Raw genomic sequence first — 11061 nt, 5'->3', positions numbered from 1 at the left:
TTATCCTATAGATTTGCTTTTGCTTTTTAGTGCAACCAAGCATTTAAAATGTTCTGAAAAGCTATTTCACTTGTCCAAGCTACTTGTGGAACACTGATAAGACTCAATTGCATCTTGTAACACTGCAAGCAAATGCTTGCTAATAAATTTTGGTAGGACATAAGATGTAAATATTCACTGAGGGCGTTATTCACTGATCCCTGAGCTTAGGAAGTACCGTATTTGCTCGATTATAAGACGAGGTTTTTTTCAGAGCAAATGCTCTGAAAAATACCCCTCGTCTTCTAATCGGGGTCGTCTTCTAATCAGACCTCAAATAGAGTCTGATTAGGAGACTAAGATCCAGATCCCCCGCACCGCTGCAGGGGACCTGGATCCTCCTGTCTCACCCCCCCCCCCCCCATCATACACACACTTACCGGTGCTTCCTGCTGTATTGCCGGGGCAGCGGGTTGACGTCTACGCGATCCGCGTAGACAACGTCCGCTGCAGCCGGAAGGAGGTGTGGCTAGCAGCGGGGGTTGTCTGCGTCCGTCGCGCAAACCTTCCCCGACTGTCAGAGATCAGAGTTCCCCGCACCGGTGCGGGGAACTCTGATCTCTGACAGCCGGGGAAAGTATACGCGACGGACGGATACAAACCCCCGCTGCCAACTCCACCTCCTTCCGGCTGCAGCAGAAGGCGACGTCAACCCGCTGCCCCGGCTGGAAGCACCGGTAAGAGAGGGCTGAGAGGGGAGGGGAGAGTGTGTGTGTGTGTGTGTGTTAGTTAAATGGGGGTATAGGGTGTGTGTGTGTGTGTGTGTTAAATGGGGGCATAGGGCATTTCTGGAGTGGCGTTAAGGGGGCATTTAATAGAGCACTCTGCCTCCTGAAATGCCTTATACACCTATATGCCACTCTGCCCCATAATATGCATTTTAACCCCCTAAATGCCAGAGTGGCATATAGGGGTATAAGGCATTTCTGGAGGCAGAGTGCTCATTACAATGCCTTTTAACTCCCTTAATGCCACTCTGCCTCCTGAAATGCCTTATACCTCCCTATATGCCACTCTGCCCCATAATATGCATTTTAACCCCCTAAATGCCAGAATGGGATATAGGGGTATAAGGCATTTCTGGAGGCAGAGTGGCATATAGGGGTATAAGGCATTTCTGGAGGCAGAGTGGCACATAGGGGGTCAAAAGGCATACCATGGGGCACAGTGGCATATAGAGGGTTAAAAGGCATATCATGGGCCACAGTGCCATATTGGAGTGGCAAGCCTGGGGGCAGATGTGCGTAACTGGGGGACAGGTTGGAAAATACAAGAAATAAAAACAAAAAAAATATTTTTCTCAATCATAGCTTTTATTAAAAAAAATAGTTTACATGAATTAACATTTACTGGTAAAACTTTTTTCCTTTAGGGTCGTCTTATATTCAGGCTTTTTCTTTTTTTCCTAAGTTAATATTCAGATTTTGGGGGGTCGTCTTATAATCAGGGTCGTCTTATAATCGAGCAAATACGGTAAGTTATGAAGAAGCTGCATTTACCAGTCTATGCATCTTAAAGCACTAGTCCAGTGTCCATTTGAATAACATTTTCCTGGACCAAAAAATAAGCGCACGTGTCTTGTTGGAGTTATGAAATAAGACTTCAGTCTACTTTTCCTCTTCTGCATAACGCCATAAAAAAAGAATTCCAGTATGCATTCAAAATTTTGAAAGGAATGGGGACCAGATTGTCTCTTTAGATATAACCTGGCTTATTTTGCCAGAAACGTTTCACCATGGTATTAAAAACTCATGTTAACTATGTTAAATTCCTATTAAGCTTAGTGATGAACTGGTTTGCAATTGAATTATGCAGTGTTTCATGATAATTAAGAGATGTGATTAGTAGGGCACTCAAAGTTTGGGACAAGAACACCAAAAAAAGCATGTGAAATAATGCGCATATACAACTGGATAATCATAAGTAGATATGTTGTTGAAGGAGGCCACCTAGCCAAACTTACCGGCAAAGCCTAAATAATGATGTTGGAGATATCCTGCTCAGTTCATTGTAAATTCTTCACAAGTTGTACTTGTTTTTCACATTATTTATGCTAGTCAGTATTATATTCATCATTTATCACTTTTTTCACTTTCATAGAGTCTTCTTTGTTTTACATACTCACTTTGTTCACCATATAAACTAAAAACAAACCTCGATCTAGCAAGTTTTTATATTTCCTGGCCAAAATTTATATTATTTGTTTCATCAATTTATGTCTAAAAGCTAATGGAGGTTAAAGAAAATTCAATTTCTGTATTGTAATAAAATCCAAGTAAATCCATAATAAAAAAAAATATATAAAAAGAAACATTTTACATTATGGTTCAATATATGTAATATATTCTATTGAATACCTGTGTTTATTTGGATGCATTGGTCAATGTCCTGTGATGGGATCATTACCTGAATAATGAAAGCAGAAATTGGTGGATCTGGCTGGAGGATGGGTTGTATGTGGGAGGAAAGTGGACACATTACAGAAGTCAGGGGGAGGATTTACAAGCCATGATAACCAAACATGTAGTCCAGACATTCACGTTGTGAAAAGCATGGGATTTGGGTATATGAGAATTATGCAACTTGACAATGTCTAAAAAAATGAGTAGGAATGTGTTTAAGAGAAGATCATGTAAGTCAACTGAAAGTCAGTGTGGAAAGGAAGTAGACTTATTCAACTCTGTTGAGTATGTATTAGCAGTAATGTAATTTCTTGGATCATTAAAACTTTGTCTTTTACAATTTTTGATAGCTTTGGTCATTTTGAACTTTTGGTGGGAAGTGTGAGACATTAGCTAGTAGACTATGCACTAAGAAAAAACAAAATAATTTCTGGTCAAATGTAGTAATATCAAGACTTGGGCGCCGGCCAACTCTTCGTGTTCGTCTTCGTGGGGGGAAAAATCTTCCTGTGTTCGGTTTGGGCGAATATTCGTGTACATGCTTTGTGCACGGACTACGCAGCAGCTTTGGCGCCAGGATTTTAAATGTCCATACAAGCAACTCTATTGGTCGCCTGCAGGGGCCTCCTCTGCCATCAACCAATGAAGTACACCTGGTTGATGGCAGACAAGCCCCCTACTTGCGACCAATAAAGACGCTCGTACAAACTTTTAACATCCTGGTCCGGCAACTTGGCCAGCAGAGACCACTGGTCTCCCTGCTGCAACAGTTAAAGGTCCGTACAAGCAACTTTATTGGAGCAGGGAGACCAGTGGTCTCTGTCGGCCAAGTTGGACCAATCAACCCCTGACGGCGAACCTATAGATTTCCGCTCCCGTTATCTACGCAGCTTCGCAGGGGTTGACGGGAGCGGAAATCCGTAGGTTCGCCGTCAGGAGTTAAAAAGGCCGTGCGAGTGAGCCTATTGGTTGCCTGCAGGGTCCTCCTCTGGCATCAACCTGCAGGCGACCAATAGAGTCGCTTGCACGGCCCCTTAACCCCTGACGGTGAACCTTCCGCATCCTTCAACCCCTGTGATGCTGCGTGGATACGGGAGGCTAGATGGAGAAGGGACCAGGGAGATTAGTAGACGAAGACGAAGATTCTTTGTTTTATGCATCTTTGTCTTCGTGTACGTTTTACCGCCGCTATAGTCACTTCTTTGTTTCTTCGAGACGAACATAAAAATGCACTCTTCGTGTTCGTTTTCATGTTGGCCCGAATACAAATGCACAAGTCTAGTAATATCTGCTTTCACAGAAAATCTTGACATGCCACTGTCATTCCGTAACACATTCTTGCATATTACCAGCATGACTCAGAAGTCATGCCTGCTATGATACAATTATATGATTTGAGACTGACGCATATACATGATGTACAATGGAAGGATGTGTTGGAATGCTTTTAATCATGGGAGAGCAATACATTCTAAATATTTTATCCATAAGACCATCCAAAGAGGTTTTTTCCAGTGCGCCACTAATTAAAGCAAACTTTTAATTAAGTACCACTACCCAAGAAAAACCTCTTTCTCATTTCCTACTTTCTGAAACAACTATGCAACATGTTAGGTTTAAAAGGACATAAAATGAGTGGCTAAAGAGGAAACAATGACACAGTGTATACCGGAGAATATTAAGTAATTATCAGAAGAGATAAATTATTCTAATCACTATTAAACAGCAGGCAATTTAGCTTACTGTATTTTCAAATTCTAAAGTTCTTGCCACCAGGAGCAAATTGGGTACAGTTATACTTACAGAGATATCTGTCTAATTTGATGGCTCTTTATTGACCTTGAATGTCAGTGTTGCTATGTAAGCAATCTATTCACATTTGTCACAGATAGTAATTTGTACATAACTATAATGTTCTGGTTTATACAAAACAAAAATTAAACTGCAGATTGTATTTTTTTTGTGAATCTGCTTTTTGCTTGTGGCCCCTTCAAAGCTAGAGCTATATGCCTATTCCATGACATTGCATTCTTCCAAAAATATGTGATCTTTCCTTTCTGAATTCTACATTAAAACCTACTTACATTAGACTTAAGCATGTAGAGTTAATGTTATACTTTTGGAATTCAGTGTAAAATATAAATGCATTCATATATTCTGGTATATGCAGGCATTTTTCGGTTTATTATGTATTGGAGTGGAAACTAAAACTTTGGCTTTATTTGATATATATTGATATTTGATATACATATATGGGAAACCTTAGAGGCAGCTAAGAATCAGACTATTGCATTTGTATTTGGTATAAACTGGTTGTATTGGAGAGATCATATTATGATTTAAACATAGTTGTGAGTGTCAAGTCCAGATCTGGTAAAAATCACACTATATCTCCTGAAAAGAAGAGGTTTGATGTTTGTATCGACAATAGTTTGATCATCACTCTACTGTTGTAACAAGCAAACATGTAAATAAATGTCCCTTAAAATGGTGAGATGCTGTATATTTGTTTTTGTATACTCTACCCCAACACTGGAAGTATACAGGTGTGAATATGCTCAAAAAATGAAAGGAGAAGATATTTAAATATGATTGTCCATTCTTTCAAATAACATCAATATGGGGGTTTTTTTAAAAGTAATAAAAACATCTTTTAACATATCAATTCCTTTTGATGACAATGATCTTCCCCCAGCCTTCAAATGCCCTGCAGATGTTCCATGTGATACATTTGGAAGGAAGCCAAAGCGCTGGAAATTTATTTGATGGCACTTTAGTCTATCTAGTAAGATAGCACGCTAGTTGGATAGGCAGGTTGCAGAGTTCAAAGTTTAGACTCAAAGTTTATTCTAAGAACACATCAGTATTATCAAATGCTTATATAATACTATATCCAACCCACATAATTAGCATAATTTAGCTCCACATAGTTATGGTGCAGATCACCAAATTCACAAACTGACTTGCCACTGCACCTGCAGGACTTGCCACTTTAACGAAAGAAAAATGGGCACTCATGGGTCTTTGTAGTAAAGTGCGTTTAACACCAATTTATTTAAATCAGCACGGCCAACGTTTCAGGCCACCTCCGGTTCTTTCTCCGGTTACTGGATACACAACAATACCTATATTAACAAATGGCAAAGCATTAAAAAATACTTTTTGAAAAGACAGTGTTTAGAGCCAGTTAGGGGAAGATCCATGATCTCCCCAGTTGGCCCTGCACCTGGACAACACCCACAGCTGCCAATTTCCTGGGACACATCCCAGGACATGAAAGTACCAGGACAAGCTCCCAGATCCCGGGGCCAGCTCTGGAAAATTGGGACAGTTGGCAGATATGGTCATATCCATTCAGTTAGTTTCATCAAATATATACACCTACATTAACCCCTTTGTGACAATTGACAGGCCAGACACATTATGGAAACTGTGATACTGTCAGGGGAGGGCTGGCAGCCTAAGGCCTGGGGGGCAAGTCTAGTCAACTGGCCCGTTGCACCATCAAAGCGGCTGCGAGCGACATTGAAAGCGGCCGTCGTGCGGCAGTCACTCCACCAGCGCCTAATGAAATTAAAGTGGCCGGCGTGCACGCACCGCATGCCTCAGCTCTTCATCCCACCACTTTTAAGACGTGGGAAGAGGAGCTGAGGCATGGCCATTGGGTCTGACAGCCGCATGATGCAGGGGGGTACCGAGAGTATTTGGCACCTGTGGCAGACCCTGTATGTGGCACCCCCCACACACACACACACTTTAAAACTGCATAGTTTCTATGGTTAGGCAAACATTGACAGGGGTACAGCATATTTGTTATCATTATATGCTTAGGGATTATGCGGTACCACCGTCAATGTGTGCCTATACATTGAGCCAGACACTGACAACCCCTATCACTATATACTAAGCCAAACATTGATGTGGTGTAGGCTTACCACTTTAGTGACTGGCATAGTATATAGTAGGGATGCACCGAAATGAAAATTCTGGACTGAAACTAAAAATTCAGCATTCACTTGGCCAAAACTGAAAAAAAACCAAAAAAAAACTTTAAAATACTTTATTAAAAGTAACACCAAAATTAGACAAAAAAATCAACAACAATATTAACATATATATACACACAAACACACATATATATAACAACAATCACAATCCTATCATGCCCAGGTTCTAGCATGTGCTGGCTGACTTAGCATGATAGGAGTGTGATTGCTGTTTGCAATTATATATATATATATTAATACTGTCATTGAATTATTCTGTCCAATAAAAGTGTTAACACACCGAAGTTGGACCAAAAAATAATTTATAACAGCAATCACACTCCTATCATGCCTAGGCAGCCACTACATGCTGGAATCTGGGCATGAAAGGAATGTGATTACGGACTCCCTATGCCAAGCTATCCCCCAACACTTACACATCCATGCTATCTGAAACCCTCATTCACAAACATTCAGCATAACACCCATCACTCTCACACACTTACATTCAGCATAACACCCATCATTCTCACACACTTACATTCAGCATAACACCCATCACTCTCACACACTTACATTCAGCATAACACCCATAACGCTCACACACTTACATTCAGCATAACACCCATCACTCTCACACACTTACATTCAGCATAACACCCATCACTCTCACACACTTACTAATCCACTCTTTCCTACCTTTTCTTCTTTCACTCTCACTTTTCCTCCTACTCCTCTTCTTCTTCTTCCTGTCCTTCCGGTGCACTGAGCGCGGAAGACGGTGGGCGTGGCTTCAATGTTGTGCCGTGCGCATCGTTTCTGAAGGCGTGCCGGCATGGTGGCACCCCTCAGATGAGCGGCAGCCGGGGCGGACCGCCCCCCTCCCCCCCACGCCAGGTACGCATGACGGCCGCATTCAATCCTGCTCGCGGCCGCTTAGTTTTTAACTTTGCGGCCGCAGCCGCATTGAATGCTTGTCCGTCCGGCCCACCGGCCCGGATTTAGGGCGGTCTGGGGGGCAATTGCCCCCCTGCCCCCCGGCCCAGTCCGCCCCTGGATACTGTTAACAACAATTGACGTACCTTAGCCAATATTGGGGCATCCAACAACACCAAATAAAATATTCTGCAGGAAAGAGCTTACAAAGTGATCAATGAAATAGCAAGGACTTCAGTTATGTCACCATGATATCCTAAGGGGAACAATCAAGTTCCAAGAATATGTAAATAAATAAATAAACAAAATTGAAAAGTAAGTAAATTTTAAAATAGGTTCCCAAGCACCTCATGCCCCTTCCTGCTAGAAATATACATTAATTAAACCTATAAGGGGGGATTTTACACCCTTCTGAAATAGCAATGCACTACTTGTACTTATTGCCCTATAACTTGCACACAAAAAAAATATTGTGTATTTCTAAATTCAGGAGAAATCTATTAAGCCATTTCCATTAGCTTTTTTAGATTGTTACAAGATTTTTCAAATAAAAGTCAGAAAAAAAAAATTTGGGGGGCTTTCACCATATTTTGTTTTATTATATGATATGATCAAAAAAAGGAGTTCCGTATTTGCTCGATTATAAGATGACACTGATTATAAGACGACCCCCCAAATCTGAATATTAATTTAGGAAAAAAGAAAAAGCCTGAATATAAGATGACCCTATAGAAAAAAGCTTTACCAGTAAATGTTAATTCATCTAAACTATTTTTTTTTAATACAAGCTATGATTGAGAAAAATATTTTGGTTTTATTTCCTTCTATTTTCCAACCTGGCCCCAGTTATGCACATCTGCCCCAGAAATGCCTTATACCCACTATATGCCACTGTGCCCCATGATATGCCTTTTAACCCTCTAAATGCCACTGTGCCCCATGATATGCCTTTTAACCCTATATGCCACTGTGCCCCATGATATGCCTTTTGACCCCCTATGTGCCACTCTGCCTCCAGAAATGCCTTATACCCCTATATGCCACTCTGGCATTTAGAGGGTTAAAAGGCATATTATGGGGAAGAGTGGCATATAGGGAGGTTTAAGGCATTCAGGAGGCAGAGTGGCGTATAGAGGGTTAAAAGGGCATTTCTGGAGGCAGGGTGGCATTAAGGGTGTTAAAATGCATTTCACAGAGCACTCTGCCTCCAGAAATGCCTTACGCCCCCCCATTTAACACTCCCCCGGCACCCCCCCAAACTTACCGGTGCTTCCGGGGCAGCGTGTAGATCCCACTGCGTCCATCGCGCAGACCTTCCCCGACTGTCAGAGAACAGAGTTCCCCGCACCGGTGCCGTACCGGTGCGGGGAACTCTGATCTCTGACAGCGGGGAAGGTCTGCGCGATAGACGCAGACAACCCCCGCTGCTAGCCACACCTCCTTCCTGCTGCAGCGGAAGTTGTCTACGCGAATCGCGTAGACATCTACACGCTGCCCCAGCTACACACCGGGGACTCAGAAGTACCGGTAAGTGGGGTGGGGGGGGAGACAGGAGGATCCAGGTCCCCTGCATCTTAGTCACCTCATAGTCAGACCTATCTGAGGTCTGGTTATAAGACGACCCCGATTATAAGACAAGGGGTATTTTTCAGAGCATTTGCTTTGAAAAAACCTCATCTTATAATCGAGCAAATATGGTAATTCTAAAGTCTATGGGGAAAAACTTTGTAAGCATAAGTAGTACTTTAACAGGGCTGACCATAGGCCCACTGGCCTCCTAGATAAAGTAAGTCTCTGGAGCTCCATCCATAGCACAAGTATATTTATAAAAAACAAATTTTAAAATTATTTTACTTATTATAAATGGGTTGGTGTATGGATGGAGAGATAAACAGACAAACAAACATGGTCTGTGAAGAGGGGTTGTGGAGAACAAGCTCTTCAATAGTTGCCTAAGCTGTGGTACAAAATGACATGCCTCCCAACTGTCACGATTATGTCACTCTATCCCACCGTCCCTCCAAGCTCTACCTCTGTCCCACTTTTTTGGAAAAGAGGTAGAGCTTGGCAAGAAAGCAGGATTGCATGATTGCCTGCTGTGTTAATCAACTAAGCTCTTCTCAGGAACAGAGGGGAAATGTCTGGTTCATTCCCTGTCTGTAGTCACTACAGCTTCCCCAATCCACCCCACAACAGTACATTTTCTGCACTAAAATAAACTATTAACTTGCAGTATAGTAGGTGAGTAATGAGCATTAAGCTCACCCTCTGCTAAGCTGTCACTGTCATGCACTCCGACTCTCATCAGTCTGTAACTGCTGCTATTGACAAGTTAAAAAGGCATCAGCACACTTATATATATAATGTTTGTCCCTTTCCCTTGTAAATGCTGATTGACAACCCCCATTTCCGCAATAAATATGTACGCTCCTACACACAGGCATTACAAGCACCACTTTGGAGCACCAAAGTGGCTTGTAATGGCTCCAAAACAGGTTGTAATGGTGGCTGCACGTGACAAATGGACAAAACATTTTCTGAACTTTTGAAGTTCGTTTTCGTCAGTTTCCTCACAGATAGCTCTAGTTATTGTTGATTTGTACGAACACACGGAACAGGCAGTTAACGTTAAAAATAAAGTTTATCCGGACCGCTTTGCTCAATAGAAATCATTCCAACCCTAGTATTTTCTCTGCGATGAACAAACTTATACATAGACTATGCGTGGCTACATATACGTTGCCAGGAATTGGAAGACTTTGGCCCCCTCACAATCACAGATTATGCTGCAAGAAAAGCTGTATGACACACCAGTAGGCTGAGAGAGATTGGCATGGGTACTTATTCAAAAAAGATACTTTATGCAATGATGTGGTTAGTTTATAGCCACACTTCTCATAACCGTTCATATGCAAAGCAAATTGATTTATAGATGTATCTGGTTGGTCTGTTTTACTCTGAGTTACTACTGATACAATGTACTCAAATAGTTTCTTCCACGTATTACCCAGAGAATGATGTTCGGTCTAAACTATGACTCATGCTGTCGCAATGTCAGGTACATTTTTTTATGCTTTCTATTATGCGTGTCAATAAAACTTTTAATTGGAAAAAAAAAAGTTTGTCCAAAAACAGATGCACAAGTCTAGTCTCTAACAAGGTACTTACTCCAATGTCTGAAATAAACCTGTAACAAGTAATTGTATAGAAATCCTTTTTACATAAGACTGCAATGGAAAAAAAGAATATACAATATAGGCCCAGATTTGTTAACAATGTAACAATGTACCACTGAAATTGATATTTGTTCCCTACATTATTTTCTTAATAAAAGTTATATTTTATGTTTCAGTTAGTTTTTTTCACATAATGATAGGCGCGTGGTTTTTGTTTTTTGTGTAGACTAAATTGTTATAACTGTATACAGCATAAATAGGGGCGCATGTGTAAATAGGGAAAAAAAGAAATATATATGATAGTGTAGTACCATCTGATTGAAATAAAATCTGTGAAAATATCTCCCGTGTGCTTATGATCCAGATTTGTGTACCAGTCCCCGGCATGTCCCAGACTTGCCTACCTGTCCAGCCGCTTCCATGCTGGGTGGCCTGTCTGAGGGCTTCCAAGCCATGTGCCCTGCCTAAGGGGCTTCCAAGCCGCGTGCCCTGCCACTCGGGTTTCCCCTGTACTCGCTACAG

Source organism: Sceloporus occidentalis, unplaced genomic scaffold (genome assembly GCF_023333645.1).
Source record: "Sceloporus occidentalis isolate IW3139 unplaced genomic scaffold, rSceOcc1.0.p SCAF_38, whole genome shotgun sequence".
Lineage (NCBI taxonomy): Eukaryota > Metazoa > Chordata > Lepidosauria > Squamata > Phrynosomatidae > Sceloporus > Sceloporus occidentalis.
This window is presented reverse-complemented; position numbering follows the sequence as displayed.